This window comes from Achroia grisella, unplaced genomic scaffold (genome assembly GCF_030625045.1).
Source record: "Achroia grisella isolate CSIRO2021 unplaced genomic scaffold, CSIRO_AGI_Agris_v1 utg660, whole genome shotgun sequence".
Classification (NCBI taxonomy): Eukaryota; Metazoa; Arthropoda; class Insecta; order Lepidoptera; family Pyralidae; genus Achroia; species Achroia grisella.
In genome coordinates, this window is record NW_026712984.1 from 7,948,364 (window position 1) to 7,969,393 (window position 21,030).

At 35.5% G+C, this 21,030-nt stretch overlaps 1 protein-coding gene across 1 annotated transcript in view; it reads left to right on the plus strand.

Annotated features, from left to right (window-relative positions):
* The window catches only part of LOC131849743 (protein 4.1 homolog), a 103,938-nt gene that overhangs the window by 957 nt on the left and 81,951 nt on the right, over positions 1-21,030 (plus strand). The window lies entirely within an intron of this gene.

The following is a 21,030-nucleotide window of genomic DNA, read 5'->3' on the forward strand; positions in this document are numbered from 1 at the left end:
AATAATATTCTGCTTATTAGATTCTCATAAAATTAATAATAGTACAAATGAGAGTCTGAATGTGTAATATAGTCTACAATACACTAGTCTTATAAGTAGTAGTTGTCCATTGATGAATTTTTTTATATATTTCGGTTGTAGTCTGTGTTTTTAAATATAGACTTGAAACCAAACCAAAAAGCAGCTCGGAAGGTCTTAGAAACAAGTTATGACATGTTCCTCCTGAAGAGGTACTGTTTTCTAAAGTATAAGTTCTTAAGTACAAAAGAGTCCACATTGAAGGAATATATTTGTGGATTATGACATTATATAAATAATAACAAATCTGATTATAGCCATTAGGCTGGTTGCAAGTAAAAGTGAGAAAAAAAAATGTAATATGTCCATCTAGTATTACCTATGCTGGCCATGGATCTTGTTATATTTTATTTTCAACATTTCTTCTCTTATACTGGTGTGATGGATTTATGTTTGTGAATTTCCTTAACCTCTTCTGATATTTAAAAAAAAATGGTCTAAGACATTTAAAAAAATAACAGGTAAGTATATGCTTTCTTATATGATACAATAATCCTATTAGAACAGTGGGGAAAGGGATTGTTAGTAATGTAACCTAATTATTCCATCGCTAGCAATGTTAGGTTGACTTCGACACAGTTCCCCCTTCGAAACCACTGTGACAAATTCCTAGTAAGTTTGTCAGTTCAGTATCCCATTGAGTTGTTTGGACTGACCTGTGACCTCCATAGACCTACAATGAGAGTCACTGGCAGTTTTTATATTAGTTTATCGATATTTAAAATATGAGGGTTCTTTTTATACATTTTGTTTTATATTATTTCTGTTACTGCTCTCTGCTATAATAAATGTCTCTACAAGCATCTATATCACTTTTACTCCATGTTATTCCCTTTTGAAACCACTGTAACAAGTTCCTAGTGAGTTTGTCAGTTCAGTATCCTGGTAAGTTGTTTGGACTGACTTGACCTCATGGTCATCCTATCATTTTCTACAGCCAGCATATACTGTTAGTGCAGGCAGCTGCACTATTTCAAATTCAATTCAAAGCCTTTATTAATCAACACTAAATTATACAATCTAACAAAAATATTTAATATTAGAAATATTAGTTACATATATGTATGTGACTTTTAATTCTGCACATCAGTCTCTGAGTCAACATGTCCTTTAGACACAAAGGCCTCCTCCAGCATTTTACATGTGTTCCTATCTTTTGCCAATCGGAGCCATAGTGGGCCGGCAATCTTTCTAAGGTCATCAGACCATCTCCTGTACTGTCTTCCTCTTTTTCGTTTCGTTTTATAACAATATTTATAACGCACATCATTAACATTCATTATCTAAAGTTTATTGTTCTCAAAGAGTGAACAATAAATTAGCAACATAAAAGATGCCAGTTTCTTTCAGTATAATAATGCTACGTTTACATTCAGCCGCTTCCCCTGCCACTCGCGCTGCCGGAAATATTGCCGGGCGACAACTGAGCGAGAGGATTGAATGTAAAAACACGCTGCCAATCGCGCTGCCAGTCCTTTGACTCGCGCACAAGAAACCGACAATCGAGGGAGCGCCGGGCAGCGCGAGTGGCAGCGCCAATGGCATGGGAAGTGTTTACACTCTCGCGCTGCTCACTTCCCTGCTCACTCGGGTTGAGTTTAAATTGGGCTAAGATGTAGTCAACAATAACATTCAGTTGAGTAGATATGGAAATATCTCTCTTCTTGAAATCCATTATTGTACTTTTGAATAGTCATATTAATTTTTTTAATCTACCGTTCATTCAGTAAGCTGTCTCATCACAAGAAGAACGAAAGTGAAACTTGCATGTTGCTCTTTTAAATAATGATCTTATAAGATTGATAAAAATCTAACTCCTTAAACAGATTTTTAAGTTCTAAGAATATGATAATAATGTGATAATGTATGTATTTATAATTGACTTGAAGAGAATAGTTTGGGTAAATTTAAATTCTGAAATTCTAATGTGGCAGAACATAAAAGGACATTATATTTGACAATGACAACTTATATAGATCTATGTTTATCGCAAAATAAAATAGATTTTATTTCAATTAAAATTAAATATTATGTGAATTGTACACCCGCCCCCGTCCTCGACCTTACCTCGCGGGTGACATCACCCGAGAATTGAATGTGTTACGATCTGATGACATCATACTGTCACGGTGACGGCGCTCACCCGGCTCTCTTAATTCAAGCTAATTGAATGCACTGATACTGATGCTGATTGTACGCTATCCTGTACATACATACATACCGTTATTTATATAATATTAATACTAGATTTAAAGACAAATTTCCTGCCTCCAAGTATCTCGGAATAAGTATAAATCTAAATATATATTACTCAAAGGTGACTGACTTACATAGTAATCTATCAACGCACAGCCCAAACCACTGGACGGATCGGGCTGAAATTTGGCATACAGGTAGATGTTATGACGTAGGCATCCGCTAAGAAAGGATTTTGATTAATTCTACCCCCAAGGGGACAAAATAGGGGGTGAAAGTTTGTCAATTTTAACCGATCGGGCTGAGACTTTGCATGCATAAATCTACTATGACGTAGGCATACCTTAAGAAAGAATTTTGATAATTTCCATCCCTAAGGGGATAAATTAACGCGAGCGAAGCCGCGGGCAAAGGCTAGTTTGCAATAAGACACCAAAGCATATACTGGAATTACCCTTAAATAATTTCAAGGCATCCGTTAAATCATATTTACTGAGCAGAGCTTATTACTCACTGAACGATACTAATATAGATGTAACGACGATGGCATGGCAATAGTTGTTCATGCACTGGATTTTTATTTAACGTTAGACATAGACACCTATAAAAAATATTCATTCATTCATGCATATACTTAAGAGCTTGTCGGTGGCCTATATATAAATATACATTGTAAATAAACTGGCATTTAAAAAAAAGTAATTCAATTGAGTTCCTTTCCAGTTCTTCTCAATTGGATCTATATACTGAACTGGACGGTAAAATAAAGTATAATATAAAATTGACGTTCCTAAGCGGCTAAAATGTCCTACATGAATAAATGATTTTTGAATTTGAGTTTATATTATTACCAGGTCTTCACACGAATAATTTTATGGCAAATAAAGTGTTAAGACCCAGTTAATAGTATAAACAATGTGTATTAAACACGACAGTTTAAAAATAACTACACTTACATGTGTTTTAGAAATAATTATACACGTTTTTGTTACCAGAGACTAAATTGACAGGTGTCTATGTAAATTTTTCATAGACACCTGTCGATTTAGTCGTATCCTTCAGGCAGGAGTTGGTCTTCAGCCGCTCCATAAGTCCTTCCTTTGGTTTGGAGTGCCATCTGCACTCGCCCCCTAACGTCCGGTGAAGCTGTAAAGACCAGCTGCGGCCAATAGCATTGGAGTAGTCCGAAAAATAAATGTCGGATTGTCATTCCTATTAAATTCCATCATATGTGCTGTCAGTTTATTTGTCATTCCAATTATATACAAAATACCTCCTCCATTTTGTAAAATCTAATGGTTCTTTAATGGAGTGAGTAGAGCTGAATACGGTCCAATGAAGAGAGGTATCACATCACAATAGAGGCGGACTAGCCACAATGCCCCGGACGCATGACGACATTTTGATTGAATAAACGCTATTATACCGTTTACTGATACCAGATAAATAAATCTAAATATATATAACTCAAAGGTGACTGACGTAGTGATCTATCAATGCACAGCCCAAACCACTGGACGGATCGGGCTGAAATTTGGCATGCAGATAGGTGTTATGACGTAGGCATCCGCTAAGAAAGGATTTTGATTAATTCTACCCCCAAAGGGGTAAAATAGGGGATGAAAGTTTGTATGAAACTTTGTCAATTTTAAACCGATCGGGCTGAGACTACCTGCATAAATCTACTATGACGTAGGCTCCCCTAAGAAAGGATTTTGATAAATTCCACCCCAAAGGGGATAAATTAACGCGAGCGAATTCGCGGGCAAAAGCTAATTGATATGAAAGGTCCATAGCTGTTCTTCATATTTATTACAAGCTCAGACTTTTTACGAGTATATTCACCAATTACTGCTTAGTATTTGATGTATATATGTTTAACCTCACGATTGGTCATTTCGACCGCTAACAATAATCGAAATATCTAATTAGAAGGATGTTTTTTTTTATTCTATTAAATATTGAGGGTTTATTCCGGAGAATATGCCACCCCCATCGGTGCAACAATACAAAATATTTAAATTATGATACATTTCTGTCGTAAATGCCACTTTTCTAGCAGTCGATAAATGGATTACAAAACTGTATACTGTATACTGTAATCTCGTGCAAAATGCAAATGCAAAATGTTGTTGAGAAAAAAATACTTTCAGGCAAAACAGAATGTAAAAGTTTTCAGTGAAGGAGCGATTCTTCTTTAGATATTTAAAACTATTTCTGTTGACGGTCTCAGTGGTCTAGCGGTTGAGCACATCGCTTTACTTTGTTTCGATTCCTCGGACGGGGCCACCGTTTGTATTCATGAGTATTAGTGATGTTACGGCGCTCCGGATCCGCAACCGAAAACCGTAACCGAATCCGAAATAAAAGTGTCGGATAATAGATGTTTAGAAAACCCAATAATGTTTCAATAGGTGATAATAATCTATTAATAATCTCTTTAGATGTACCGTGGGGTGACATGGTTTTTTTAATGGATCATAAGGGTATTGTGCACCCGTCTGCGCTAACAGTTTACGCTGGCAGGGTACTAGTCGAGGATGATAAGATGAGTACGAGGTCAGTTAGTACATAGTGAAAGTGAATTTTGTAAAATGGCGAGCACAATAGGTCTATACAGGTCGAAGTGTTACAGGTCATTGCACCAGGCAATAGCCTAAGCCCCCCCAATAAATTCCTGGTGAATTTGTCACGATGGTTTAACTGACCTGACCTCGTGTTCATATTATCACCCTCCACCAGTGGAGGAGCCAGTTTAATTATCATCGGTAGAAAAAAAAATGCTAAAATAGTAGCCATTCTTAAGGATTAAGAATGGCACGTAATTCCACTGTCATGTGTTATGGTAATCAGACCGAAACCTTTTAATGCGAGTTACTTGGTGGCCAGGGGCAAATCGTGAATTTGTGGGGTCCTGGGTAAATCTACTTCGGGGCCTATCTAATTACTCAAGTAAAAAATACACAGACCAAAAACAAGCGACAAGAAATTCCTCGTTCCTTTCGATAGACGCGCACTTGCATGTGTTGATTGATCTTACGGTTGTCAACCTTATGATTTATTTATTTATTTATTTAATTAACACAATATAAACTTACAGCTAATTGCCAATGATAGATTTTTTATATTTTAAATATCGTTTCAGTGGGGACTGGGGGCCCTTGTATCCTCAGGGCCCTGGGCTGCAGCTCAAAAAGCCCTTAGGTAGATCCGCCCCTGTTGGTGGTATTAGATAAGACAGATCTTTGAACTGAGACTTCTACAATGACCCTATGGCCATCCCAATGTATGTAATTGGGATGGCCATAGTCAGTCAAACAAGTTAAAATCATTTAAATATTAAATAGGATTACTTAAGTTCTCCAAATCTCTCGTGAACTGGTTCGGACGGATGGGATGAACGGATGTTGAGTAATTACAGAGACAACATCCGCATATATATTTATAAGCGGATTATTTATGTCAACAGTAATTAATCATTGTTCCCAATAATGTTTTTTTTTTTAATTTTAACACACTCTACTATCTATTAATATGGGCCATGTAGCCTGAAATAAATAAATAAATAATATTACTAATTTCTAATATAATAATACTTTGTTTCAATGAAATAAAAAATAATTCATTCCTGTTTATATATTTTAGACGTTTATGTACGTCAAGTTTTTGTGTTTATTTTTTCACTACGTGCGTTGATAAATCACTACGTCAGTCACCTTTGAGTTATTATTTAGATAAGATTTACATTAAATACTAAATTTGAATAATTTAACCTATATTTTATATAGGTGAAATTATTTAATAATTATTATCTTTATAAAATTAGAAATATTAACAATAACAGCATAAGTTCGATTTCTTCGAGTGGGTCGCTTAAGCTTAAAATAAATAATATAAAATGAAAGAATACATTTAGAAAGCAACAATTAGTCTATTCTAGTCATTTATAAGAAATATCCTTGACACAAATAAAGATAAAATTAATAACTTCGTCTGCCGTTTGTTTCTTTGCAGAGATGACATCATCTGGCATAACTTTATCTCACGCCCGCATTAGTTGGGTTAAAACAACAAACATGATTATTAAGTTCGTAATACTTCATAAACAAGATAAGTTAAAAAAACTGATAATTTGTCATTTGATCTAATTACAAGCTAATTATTTAGATTCTTACTTTTTATGTGTAAACTGTTCTACTTTAGAATAGCATAGAATAGAATAACATTTATTACATCACAACACAATAAAAACAATACTAAATAATGAAGTAAAATGCATTTCCCATCCACCACTGCGGAGCATCGTCACCGCGTCACTGTACCTACTGATGTGTGTAAGGGACTGATTTTCAGTAGAACCCCGAATAAGTGACTCACGGACAAATTAGTTAGTAACTATTTATATAACAGAGTATATAAATAGTTATTTATATAACATATTATTCTCTGTCTCTGTGTCTAGCCTCTTCCCATTTCTATTGGATTCGGCTTTCCTACTCATTCTTCGCCAGGCACATCCGTACTGGTCGTCGAGCCGTTTATTTCGGTTTTCTTTAGGTAATAATAATAATAAACTCACAAATTAGTCATACATAACACTCGCAAACATACACATGTATCTGTCGGACGTACATACACAGACACACGCACACACATATACGCATTTCATTTATAAGTTACTTGTGGTCTTTTATTTAAAATTTATCGTACAATAAAGTATTTAATACATACCAACAAACAATGTTGTTAGAACGAAGTTATTTAATTCATTTCTTGATCTTGTTACTCCGTTCATTCCGAAATGACGGTAGTTTTTACATATCATAAGAGTCTGTAATAGACCTACATGAATAAAGATATTTTGAATTTAGGTTGTATTCAGAATACGTATAAAGTTGTTTATTGATATGTAAGATATATCTACCATCCAGTCTCAATTTTTTTTTGTCCCAAACACGAATTGAAAAATATTTTCCTCGAGTGCATTTGGTCGTACGCCAAGAAGAATGCGTGTCAGCGGGTTCGGTGCTCGCAAAATAAACGTTGCAACGCAAACCGATTAACCGGTTATTTGAAGATATAAAAATATTTATTCCGATCACCTCTCACGCTCAGTTCGGGTTATGTATATGGTTGGCAATCCTAAAACATTTGGTTTCGTGTGTTAGCTTCTCTGTTAGCTCAATTTGTCTCTCTAATTATCTTATTTTAACCGATTTTCGTAGGTCAAAATCTTATTAATCTTTTAATATACAGGTTTAATTAATAGTATCTTATAATTTCGATTTTTAGTCCTTCGAGCCGGATGTGAACTGAAAAGCTGAAAATTTTGTAGTTATACTAGCTGATCCGGCAAACGTTGTTTTGACATATAAATAAAAATTGCTATTAAAAAATAGATCTTGATAGAAGGCTGAAAATTTAGGATTGTAAGTATTTTTAAATGCCGCGTTATAAAAAAATAAAATTGTCCAATAAATAAAAAAAAATGTTAGGGGTGGACAACCCTTATCACTTAGGGGTATGAGAAATACATAGTAGCCGATTCTCAGACCTACTGAATATGTATATAAAATTTCATAAAAATCGGTCAAACAGTTTCGGAGGAGTATGGTAACTAACATTGTGACACGAGAATTTTATATATAAGATTACGTGTTTTTCACCTTGTCACAACTGACTTAGTTGTCAATGATATCACTCCTCTAATACTCTAAAATAATTACTATTTCTTGGCCTGCTTTCAGGAATCTTCGCGTGAAGTTTAAATTTCTTGTTATTAACACATTTTTGTGCATTAGTCACCGGCTATAAGAGTCTAACAATATTTATTGGTGACACCGGTCCTGTGTTTACATTTCTGCCGACGCGGGTTTTTTATGCAAAGAAATTGATAGCTCATCTGATGATCATCTCATCACCTCATCGCCTATACACAGGAACTAGCGTATAAAAGATTTCCAAAAGCAAAGTAAAGTCGCGGTATGACCGCAACTTCGTCCGCGTGGAATAGTAACCTTGACCAAATAAAGAAAAAATTTCTAATATTCTAACCCAATAAAAACTCCAAAGTAAAAAGTTTCATAGCTTTAAAAATGACGAATTTCCATACAAATTTTCATCCCCTATTTTATTATACCTCCTTAAGGGTGTTTTTACGGAAACTTTGAATTTCATATTAACTAAAAGCTTAAAAATATTTCAAGCTCTAAAAATGACGATACTTCCATTTGAAACCTTTTATATCCCCTTTCCATCCCGTACAACCCTTTTAGCATTAAGTAGCGTGTGTCCTTTCTCAGGGTTTAGACTATCTGTATACCAAATTTCATCTAAACGTGGATTTAAATGAAATTTGGTATACAGATAGTCTATGTCTAGTAGTTAGTGGTATATCTAGTAGTTTTGGCCTGAAAGCGCGACATACAGGCAGAGTTACTTGCGCATTTTTAATATTAGTAAAGATTATTTAATTCAGTGGACAGTCTGCTACTCGGTTCCGGACTAATGTCACTTCTTTATTTATATAAGCTTTGCAATCCATATTTTTACACTAAGCAGTTGATTTAATTCAAAGTAGACGTCACTTCTGGGTCAACCATACAAGTTGTCCCAGAAGTGACGTCAAGCCGGAATCAACCCTTTGATCAGCTATTTCCTGCATTGTTTTAGAGAATCTACTCGTATACAATGAGCGGCAGACATGTCCGCGTGTAGGCACATGGGTACATGTCAGCCAAATGAGGATGAATGGCTAGATCGGGTAAGGAAGCGTTGTGACCTAAATTTTGTAACAATTTGGGGACACCCACGCTAGACGGGTGGGCGAAGAAACTGTCTAGTCTTATTATCAGACCCAACGTTGTTATTATTCACGTACCAATTTCTTATGTAATTGACATAGCAAACTTGAAGACCTTGGTGGTATAGCAGTTGAGCACGCCTTACGCCTATGATAGCGGGTTCGATTTCTATAATTTTTGTATTCATGAGTATGATTGTTAGTATCGGTGTTTTCTATGTATGTATTTATAAAAACTCGTCAAAAAAAATCGCCTGTGAATTTCACAAACGAATGCATGGACAAACCATGTCCCATCTCTTGTCTTATGGATGACTGATGATGATGATGTTAAATTCCATGCGGACGAAATCGCGGGTACAGCTAGTATATATATATTGATTGCTGTTCGTTAGTCTCGCTAAAACTCGAGAACGGCTGAACCGATTTTGTTAATTTTAGCCTTGAAATATTCGTGGAAGTCTAGGGAAGGTTTAAACGGTTATAGAATATGTAAATGTAAAAAATACAATTATATTTTCCCATACAAAATCCTGATAGCTGTCACACACGGTGTGTTCAGAAATGTATTGCCTAATTAAACTAAACTACATACTAACTAAATATGTCAAAGGTTTTTAAATAATTAAAAACCTTTGACATATTTAGTTTTGAGGCGGAACGGAATTTAAATTTCAGAGATTATAATGTTTTAACAAAGTTTTCACTATAAATATTTAATATACTAATAAATTGTGGTTTATTTACTGGTTTCCGGACCACTTCTGATTAGTTTATGACTAATCAAATGACATTGTTATGAGTACATCGGTTATTTCTATAAATAACTCTTGCGTGGAAATAACTCGTAATACCTAATATAGCAGAGGTTCTCAAACTGATTTTGTGTCATAGACCCCTTGCCATATTTTCGGTTTCGGGTAGACCCCCCATTCTTACTTGGTATTGATGTTGTAAATTTCTAACTAGTAAAGTTTAGTGTTAAAAACAACAAGATGACCGCTGTTGTAGACTCCTTGTAGTTTGTTATACAGACCTGAGGGTCGATATAGATAATGTGACCAGACGTCCCGTAATGAACGGGACAGTCCCTTTGTGTTTTATAATTACGAGTCCCGGTGTCCCCGAAACGGCTCTCTCTGGGACGCAAAATTGTCCCGTTTTCGGTAACGGTGCGAAATTTTGGGTAGACGAGCCGGTTGTTAGTTGTTGGTAATTAAGGTGAGTATAAAAAAAATGTGCCAAGAGTGTCATTCTTACTTAAATACTTCTTAAAAAGTCAAATTTGTTCCTCCGATAACAAAACATTTTATTTTTATCAGATGAGAGAAACTATCTATGAATAAACAAAATGTTTAATTATATTTATCGGATATATTTCTTAATTGATAACTTTTTTTGAATAGATAATTTAAAAAAAGAGTTTTTTTCATTGGCTGTCTGTTAAATGTGTCCCGTTTTGATTCGAAGAATAAATGGTCACATTAGATATAGACCACTTTGGGTATCACTGTACATTTATTCAAATAATAAATACTCAATATATTTATGAAAATATCATCTATGCCAGAAGGAATATAGACAGTTTCAAAAGAGTTAGTGATTGCACTAATAAAAGCTTACGTAACAATAACAAACTGATTTTACCTAAATGTCGTTTGGCTAAAGTTAGTAATTCGTTTTATGGCAATTGCATAAGGTTTTACAATAAAATACCAGAGTCTGTTATAAATCTGCTAGGAAAAAGATTTAAATGTCAAATAAAACAATTCCTTTGCAAAAAAGCTTACTATAAAATTGAAGAATTCGTTAACGATAATAATGTTTTTATAGAAAAACTTTAAATCTATGGCACTGACAATATTATCTGATTACATTAATAATGAGTGCGTAGCGACTTCTAATAAATTGTGGTTTATGTTGATTGTCGCATGCCTCTTACTTGTTATACTGTAATTATTTATATAAAAAAACATCTATTAAAAAGAGCAACACACAAGTTTCTTGCTCATTCTTCTTGTGATGAATCTGCATTCCGAATGAGTGGTAGAATCAAAATATGACTATTCAAAAGTGCTTGTAATGAGTTTATTTGAATAAAGATTATTTCTATTTCTATTTCTATTACTGTACTATTGTATCATGACTAGGGCTCTCACTGGACACTGCAAATTGAATAAACACATGGCAGAATTGACCTCAGCTTAACAATTTGCATATTTGGCCAAGCAGAAGAGGAAACGCCACTACACATCCTATGTGGTTGTAGCCCACTCATGCATAAACGGAGTCTCCTTTGGAAAGTGTACTCTATTCTGAGGAGATAAAAACCATTGCTCCTAAGAATATCCTTCAATTCTTGGTTCTGACGGGTATAGGTCTAGGACGGGTCTAACGTTGTATAAGGGTATTATATTAACTGTAAATGGTACTACTTAGTTGTTCACTACTCGACTATCAACACCTAAGTGTCCTCTCAAATGTATTCTTCTCCAGTAGTCGCTATTGCCCCTCCACCTATGTGACATGGCATGCCATAGACTAGCCACAGGCACAGGTATTCATTCTAGAAAGGTAGTCTGGAGAATATGGCGCTGCTATCTACATGGCATAACTCAGTGGCGCCCTCTATTAACTTTCTTACGATAGCGGCAACAACCCACATTTTATTCCATTATTAAGGCAGTAGTTATAGCAAATCATGACAAGGGCAAGCACGATAGATCTATATATTTTGACAGCCTCAGTGGTCTAGTGGTTTAGCACACCGCTTTACTATGCGATGGTTGTGGGTTCGATTCCTCGCACGATACAAACATTTGTATTCATGAGTATGATTGTTTGTATCGGTCTGGGTGTTTTCTATGTATAATATGTATTTATTTACAAAAAAAATGTATCCATGTATTTATATCAGTTGTCTAGTACCCATAACACAAGCTCTGCTTAGCTTGGGACTAGATGGCGCTGTGTCAATTGTCCTGAGACATTATTATTATTATTATAAAGGTCGCAGTGTTACAGGTCTTAGCACCTGACTGATGAGTATGAAATTTCACACACTTATAGTTTACTAACTGCGTCCGCGGTTTCACTCGCATGAATTTTCTATCCTACTAGCTGTACCCGCGACTTCGTCCGCCTGGAAATTAACTTTATTTTTCTAAAATTAAAGTACCCTAAGTTCTAGTTCTTACTCTAGTTAAGCGGCCAGCAATCAGTCTTTAAAATAAACTTTGATAATAAACGATATTTTCTCATACATATACGTATAAATAAAATTGGAGTGTCTGTTTGTAATATTGAAATAACCATTTTTTACTGCATGCATCGCAGGTAGCTGATGTAAAAAGGAGTAACTTCGGCTACTTTGATTCTAGAAAAAAAAATGTTTTACAATTTTTTTAACATCACGCGGACGTAGTTGCGGGAACGGCTAGTCTTTAATATTATTTGTCTATAGTCTTACTCAATGTTAAATTTCGATAACTAAACGACCAGTAGTATGAATAATTGTATTAAACTCTGATATGGTGTCATTGCCTAACCAAGAACGTGATTGCATTCGTTACTTCACCATATGAGTCAACGCGAATGATGCATCCCAGCAAAGCGAGGAAGTCTACTCGTAATTTGCAAGTTAATGAAACAATTAGTTGTACTTCAAACCTCGGATAGATGTATATGCTAATGAGTGATTACTTAGCAGTGGATTAAGATTGATAACTCGTGCCGAATATGGGCTTTCTAATTGATTGCTCACACAAATGGATATATCTATAATTGGGACTTATGACCTACCGGGAAGATGTGTTTTATGAAATCAAAATTTTATTTATATGTATAGACTAGCTGTTGTTGTCGTCCGCGTGGAATTTAACTTTATTTTTCTAAAATAAAAGTAGCCTACGTTACTCCTTATTACATCAGCTACCTCCCAAACAAGTTCCGTCATAATCGGTCCAGCCAGTTCAGAGATTAGCTGTACAAACAGACCGTCAGACAGACAGACATAAAAAATGTTATTTTGGTGTATGTACCGTATTTATATTCATATGCATGTAGTAAAAAACTGTTATTTCAATATTACAAACAGACACTCCAATTTTATTTGCACGGTAGCACCCAATTGGTACATATTTATAAAAAAAATATTTTATTTTAATCATTAAAGTTCATTTCTATGAGACCTTTCGGCCTCTATGAATGTCATATTTTTTTTATAGAAAACATGTGTGTGCCCAAGAATATGGAGCCAAAATGTGTTGTGTGACACGAGAATTTTATATATTTTTACTAATATTATAAAGACGAAAGTAACTCTGTCTGTTTGTCTGTCTGTTTGTCTCGCTTTCACACCAAAACTACTAAACCGATTTAAATGAAATTTGGTACACAGATAGTCTAGACCCTGAGAAAGGACATAGGCTACTTTTCAATGCGAATAAAAGGTAGTAAGGTGTTGAAAGATGATGGGTTCTATGGAAGTATCGTCATTTTTAAAACTAGATTCTTAAAACTTATTTCTTAGGCTGTTCATTAAATATAAATAAATATGACTAAGTAAGTATGTAAAATTGTTACCCTTAAGAGAGTAAAACATAGAAGATGAAAGTTTGTATAGAAAATAGTAATTTTGAAGAATCTTTTATCTTTGCCTTTTTTGGGTTAGATTATTAATTATTTTTTCTATATTTGGTCAAGGTCACTATAACACGCGGACGAAGTCGCGGGCACAGCTATTTAGATAATAAAAATATAACTGATCTTTATATGTACAGAGATACATGAGAAAACCTATTCCAGGGACATATCGTCAACGTAATAGTACCCAAAACAATTATTGTGAGAGTATTTGTCTGTTTGTATTGTGCGTGCTGTTCTCAGAAATGTCTCCGACGGTTTGAGTACGGTTTTCACTAGTGTAGGTATGTAATAGAAATATCGACTTAGTGAACCCATTGGAATAAATCAGTTAATCTATATTTATATAAAGAAACTAGCTGTCCCGGCAAACGTTGTTTTGCCTTAAAATAATAAAAAAAAATTTAGGGGTGGACTACCCCTAACATTTAGGGGGATGAAAAATAGATGTTGGCCGATTCTCAGACCTACTCAATACGCTCACAAAATTTCATGAGAATCGGCCAAGCCGTTTCGGAGGAGTATGGGAACGAAAACTATTAAATAATAATCTCAAGACAATACACACAGCGCCATCTAGACCCAAGTTAAGCTAGCTAAAGCTTGTGTTATGGGTACTAGATGACTGATACAAATACATACATATTTTTTTTTTCGTAAATACATACATATTATACATAGAAAGCACCCAAACCGATACAAACAATTATACTTATAAATAATCATGTTTGTACCGTGCGAGGAATCGAACCCGCGACCATTGGACGTAAAGCGGTGTGCTAGACTGTTAGACCATCGAGGTCGTCGTACTACATGTATTGTTGCCATCATGTTTGTGAGGAGAAATAAATAAATCATCTAAGATTATGTCTGTGCTAGTTATATGTTTTATATTACTATTATTATATATAATATAGTAATATTATTAAATATAAAATATATAATGCTAATATTACTAAGCACTCAGCAAGCAGTCTTTTAAACTGAAAATAAACGATATTTTCTGAATTCTGTAGAATATCTATCTATACATATAAATAAAATTGGACAACAGACACTGTTTGTAATATTGAAATAACCATTTTTTATTGCATGCATATGAATATTAATACGGTACATACACCAAAATAACATTTTACAATTTTATCTGTCGGTCTGTTGGTTCCGGTTAACCTCGGAAATGGCTGGACCGATTCTGACGGGACTTTTTTTGGCAGATAGATGATGTAATGAGGAGTAACTTAGGCTACTTTTATTTTAGAAAAATAAAGTTACATTCCACGCGGACGAAGTCGCGTACAGCTAGTTCTAGCATATAAAAGTATATTTTATCTATTTATCTATATTGTTCAGAATTATATGGCTCATGCTGTCTCCATAAAGTCCTGTTACAGCTTTCGCACAATTTACGGGACGCATTAGAAGCGTATAGAGGCTTGTAAGGCAGAATCCCGTTGGCAAGATCCGTAAGGCAGAAGTTGTGGTGTTATGGATATTAGCATATGAATGATTCCCATAACGTATTAGGTAGGACCAGTTCTAGACCGGACAGCTCTCAGCATTTATCGGACGGGTCAACGGACCTTATAAGGTTTTATGGTCTTTGGAACATCAGTAAATTGAGCTAGTATGTTTTTATACGCTTGATTAAGTGACAATCATTGATTAGATTTCATCGTTTCGATAAATGGTAGTTTTTATATAGTAGAATAATTTTTAACGTATGTTTGTTTGTTTGTAATTCTTTATTGTACAAAATATTAATAGATACATATGTCTTAAAAAATAAATAGATGATACAATGGCGGACTTATCCCAAAAGAGGGATTTCTTCCAGTCAACCTTTGAGTGATGAAAGGAATTGTGGAGTGGTGGATGATGATGGAGTGCACCAGCCAACGCTAACAGTTTACGCTGGATGGTGATAAGTTGAACATGAGGTTAGGTCAGTCAGCCCAAAGTGACAAATTCACTAATGCACAATTAAGATGGCTCATTAAATTTTTATGGCTTTATCAGTGACATGTCTGGAGTGCATGCGTCTGCGCTAACGGTAATGCTGGCGGGGCACCAGTGGAGGATGATAAGATAAGCATGAGAGCCCATCGTGACAAATTCGCCAGTGCACAATCAAATCAAAATATTTTTATTCATGCAGGTCTATAAACACAAGCTTTAGCTAGCTTAACTTGGCGCTGTGTGAATTGTCCTGAGATTATTATTATGCATGCAGGTTTATTACAAATGATGTGTCAAATTTACCGTCAGTTCGGAGTGCTTTCGAGCTTAGAAGAACTGACAAGAAACTTAGCTTGTATTCCTTTCAGATAAGGTTGTTAATTATTATAATATTAAAGTTGATTAAGTGACAACCATAGATTGGATTTCATCGTTATGATAAATGGTAGTTTTTATATATATAGTAGGTTTTTATCATTTTTTAATGGATGATAATGGAGTGCACGCTTCTGCGGTAACGGTATACGCTGGCGGGGAACCAGTGGAGGATGATAAGATGAACAGGTCAGGTCAGTAAGTGATAAATTCACCAAGAATTTATCACGATGGTTTCCAGTGGAACCGCGACAACCTGATGGTACATTGGTAGAAATAAGATCATCAGTCCACATTACTAACAATCGCCATTTCCCCCATAGGCATAAAGTTTATTTTGCAATTTGGCACAGATAACAACTGTATGCAAAATTTCGTAATATATATTATATTTGACCGTTACCCTTTTGGTAATTGGTCAATATTATTTTGGCAAGTAATCCACAAGAATAATCAGAGATCAAAGGTGAATTGAATGTACGAGTATATGAGAGGATATAACAAACAAAATGTTCTGACTAGATTTTAACGGGCCGGGCTAACTTTCTAACCTTGAACGGTCTGCGGGTCGTCGAGACCGTTAAAGACTCGTCGATATTAGATAGAAGCGAGGTTTTGTCTGATATATATCAAATAAATTCAAAACATCGTTGTTCGTGATGGCCGCTATGGTCTACCGGTTCTATGTGTAATATTTACAAAAAAGGAAATTTATATCAGTTGTCTAGTACCTATAACACAAGCTCTGCTTCGTATGCTACTAGTAACCGTAACACAAGCTTTAGCTAGCTTAACTTTTGTATTCATGAGTATGATTGTTTGTATTGTCTGGGTGTTTTCTATGTATAATATGTACGTTATAAAAAAATCGGACGTATTTGGTAGTTTCTATTCACACATTTCGACTTGTAAATGTAAACTTACAAGGATTATTTAAAAGAGCAACACACAAGTTTCTTGCTCGTTCTTCGTGTGATGAGACAGCTTTCCGAACGAGCGGTAGATAAAAAACAAATTGTTATGACTATTCAAAAGTGTTTAAATTGAGTTTATTTGAATAAATGATTTTCTATTCTATTCTATTGTATCAGTTATCTAGTACCCATAAAACAAACTTTAGCTAGCTTAACATGGGTCTAGATGACGCTGTGTGAATTGTCCTGAGATTATTATTGTCTGTGCCAGTCATGTTTTCTAAACGGCGAGCGAGCAATCTTCTAAAGAGGCCGTAACAGATACTAAGCGGTTGTACAGTTTCTTCATAATTGGCATTAAAAACCCCGTTATAGTCTAGACGTATCCGTAAAATTTCGATGCGTCTTAATTTCCGATGACGATAGACGAGTGCAATCCAACAGATCTTGATCAATCGTGCCGATTCATTAAAGTTAATCGAGATAACCTTACTACTTAGTTGTAATCAAGTAAATGTAGGAATACGGGCTGAGTTTCTTGTCAGTTCTCATCTCGAAATTATTCCGGACTGACGGTAGATTTGACATTTCATCATCATCAGCCCACTGCAGTCCACTGCTCGACATAGGCTTCTCCCAAGATGGGAGGAATATGCCCATAATCGCCACGCTCGGTATGCGGGTTGGCGATCGCAGTACACAGTTTCACGCACCAATGACGTCGCTGCCCATCATCAGTCTGTGGGATTTGAAAGATGTAGATAGAATGGTTATACTGCCGTTTTTCGGTCGTCAGAGCCTCGTCTGTTCTTTAGCAGGATGTACCGCGAACAGGTGAGGTTAGCTCGGACACCGGGCTGGTGTTTGCGCTCCCAAAAAATCCCATGACGTATCATAAGAGTCTTCAATAGACCTACATGAATAAAGATATTTTGAATTTGAATTTGAAAAAATCGATATTAATGGTTGGAAGTAATCGATACTGACTTGCAATTGAGATTATCTGCGTCTTCCTTATCCCATTTATTTGGGGCGTAATGTTTTTCTCTTCCATTCGTCCCTGTTCGCAGTCATCACGTTATTTACTGACTTCCAATTAAGATATGTCTAGTAAACGAAATCTTATTAGGTCTAGAGGTTTAACATTACACTACTTCTGATGGTCGCTGGTTGGATTCCTTGCTAACAAACATTTGTATTCATTTGTATGATTGTTTGTATCGGTCTGGGTGTTACCCTTGCATATTTTTTTTGTAATTGCTAATAATGGTATGGTACACCCGCCTGCACTAACGGTATACGTAGGCGGGGCACCAGTGGAGAATGATAAGATGAGTATGAGGTCAGGTCAGTTAGCCCATCGTGGTAAATTCACCAGGAATTTATCACGATGGTTTCCAGGGGGTATCGGATAAAGATCAATCTGACATGGTACATTGCTAGCAATGGGGTCATCACTTCACATTACAACTATCCTCTTCCACGCGGACAAAGTCGCGGGAACAGCTAGTTACACATATAAATAATGACCGCGTCAAATTTAAAACCGTATGACGCGGTACTACCCATAGGAGCGGAGCTGCAGTGAAAGATATTGAAGAAACAGGGAAATGTGGTGCAGACGAAGTTGCTCAGGTCAGCTACTTTTTTATACACAATGTACTACTTGCCTTATGGTTACCTGGTAGGCCTAGTTAGTACTAGATACTCGTAAGCGAGAAACGACTCTAAAAATAGCGATTTGATAGAACGAAACAGCAACATCTGACGTCTTGTTCTTTCTTATGCGTACAGATGATTTGTTTGCCACTTATTCACGTTCACAGTCGTGTCTTTACGCATTGTCGACCAATTTACATTGACACTATTGTAAATCGTGGATTTCTGAGTTTTATATGTAGGGTAATTACCAAATGTAGTAGGTAGAGCTATTTAGGTTTTTTTTTGTATATGATAATGAAATGGTGCACCCGCCTGTGCTAACGGTTTACGCGGACGGGGCACCAGTGGAAGATGATAAGATGAGTATGAGGTCAGGTCAGTTAGCCCATCGTGATAAATTTATATGGAATTTATTACGATGGTTTCTAGGAGGAACCGCGTCGAGGTCAACCTGACTTGGTACATTGTTAGCAATGGGGCCATGAGTCCACATACTAACAATCCCCTTCCCCCTGCTATTTAGGATTATTGACCTCAAATATTGATGGATGAGGTCAATAACCAATGTTTTTTTTTGTTTCAATGAGTTAATAATAAAATGAGTATGAGGTCAGGTCAGTTAGCACATCGTGACAAATTCACCAATAATTTATCATGATAGTTTCCAGAGGGACAGCGTGGAGGTCAAGCTGACATGGTACATTGCTAACAATGAAATCATCAGTCCACATTACTAACAATCCCCTTTCCCTCCGCATTATATCGATTATATGTGTACCGTGTAGATGCCGGGACCAACGTGTGGCAGAGAGGGAAACTCAGAGCAGTTCCCGGGACTTGTAACCCGGGTGTAGGTTCAAATCTCCTTTTGCCGTCAACACTCACCAACACCACCATCACTGTTCGTGTTTATCTCCCTTCCCAGCCTGCTCCTGGTAGGAACCTGCTAGTGCGGCTTTATAGAAACAAATCCATTAAGTAAAGATAATTTAAATTCTTTTGTAATTATTTAAATAAATATTCTAAGATTTTGACCTTAATGAATTAGTGGTAGTTGATAGTTGGTATTCACAAATTGACTTGGAAATGTAAAGTTACAACTAAGTTAAAACAATTATTTAAAAGAGCAACACGCAAGTTTCTTGCTCGTTCTTCTTGTGATAAGTCAGCTTTCCGAATGAGCGGCAGATTAAAGAACTAAACATAAGATTATAAAAAAAGTAATTCAATTGAGCTTCTTGCCAATTCTTCTCGATTGGATCTATATACCGAACTGGACGGTAGGCAAAAAATTAAAATTATAATGTAGAAAATTTGACGTACATAAGCGGCTAAAATGTACATGCCTACATGTATAAATGATTTTTGAATTTGAATTGACAAGTGGTTAAGAATTTTCTAATGAAACAAACGGGTGGTCAGCTTGTTTACCATTTCAGTTATAATAAACAAATATTTTTATATCTTTGTCTTACTAAATTATAAACGCGAAATTTTGTGAGTATGGATGGATGTTTGTTACTCGTTCACGCAGACTTTAGTGAACGGATTTTGATGAAACTTTACAGTGATATAGCTTAAACATCAGAATAACATATAGACTATAAATTACATAATATTATAAACACGAGAGTTTGTGAATATGGATGGATGTTTGTTACTCTTTCACGCAGACTCTACTGAACGGATTTTGATGAAACTTTACAGTGATATAGCTTAAACATCAGAATAACATATAGGCTATAAATTACATAATATTATAAACACGAGAGTTTGTGAATATGGATGGATGTTTGTTACTCTTTCACGCAGACTCTACTGAACGGATTTTGATGAAACTTTACAGTGATGTAGCTTAAAAATCAGAATGAAATATAGGCTATAAATTTCGCGCAGGTGAAACCGCGGGCACAGCTATAATCTGTGTAGCGAAACATACGGTTAGCCTAATACCTAAGTTGAGATGGAGGCGCCGGAGCGGTCTCATTTGACCGGGACGTGAAACCGGTACCCGTCGAGCTGAGCCGGTGATGTCATGGGCGGTATTAATGTGCAAAACTCGCTCGCAAACAATTTGCAGTGTTTTTTTCAATGTGTTGAAGACCACATTGAGAAATCTTATTTCTCACACAGGGATCGGCATATTTATTGTTAACTAGCTGTACCGCGACTTAGTCCGCGTGGAATTTAACTTTATTTTTCTAAAATAAAAGTAGCCTAAGTTACTCCTTAATATAATAAGGAGTACTACCACTACCTGCAAAATAGTCCCGTCAAACTCGGGTAACTGAAATGGTTGGACATTTCAGTTATTAGCCGGAACAAACAGAGACATAAATAAAAAAAAATGGTATTTTGGTATAAGGACCCTATTTATATTCATATGCATGTAGTAAAAAA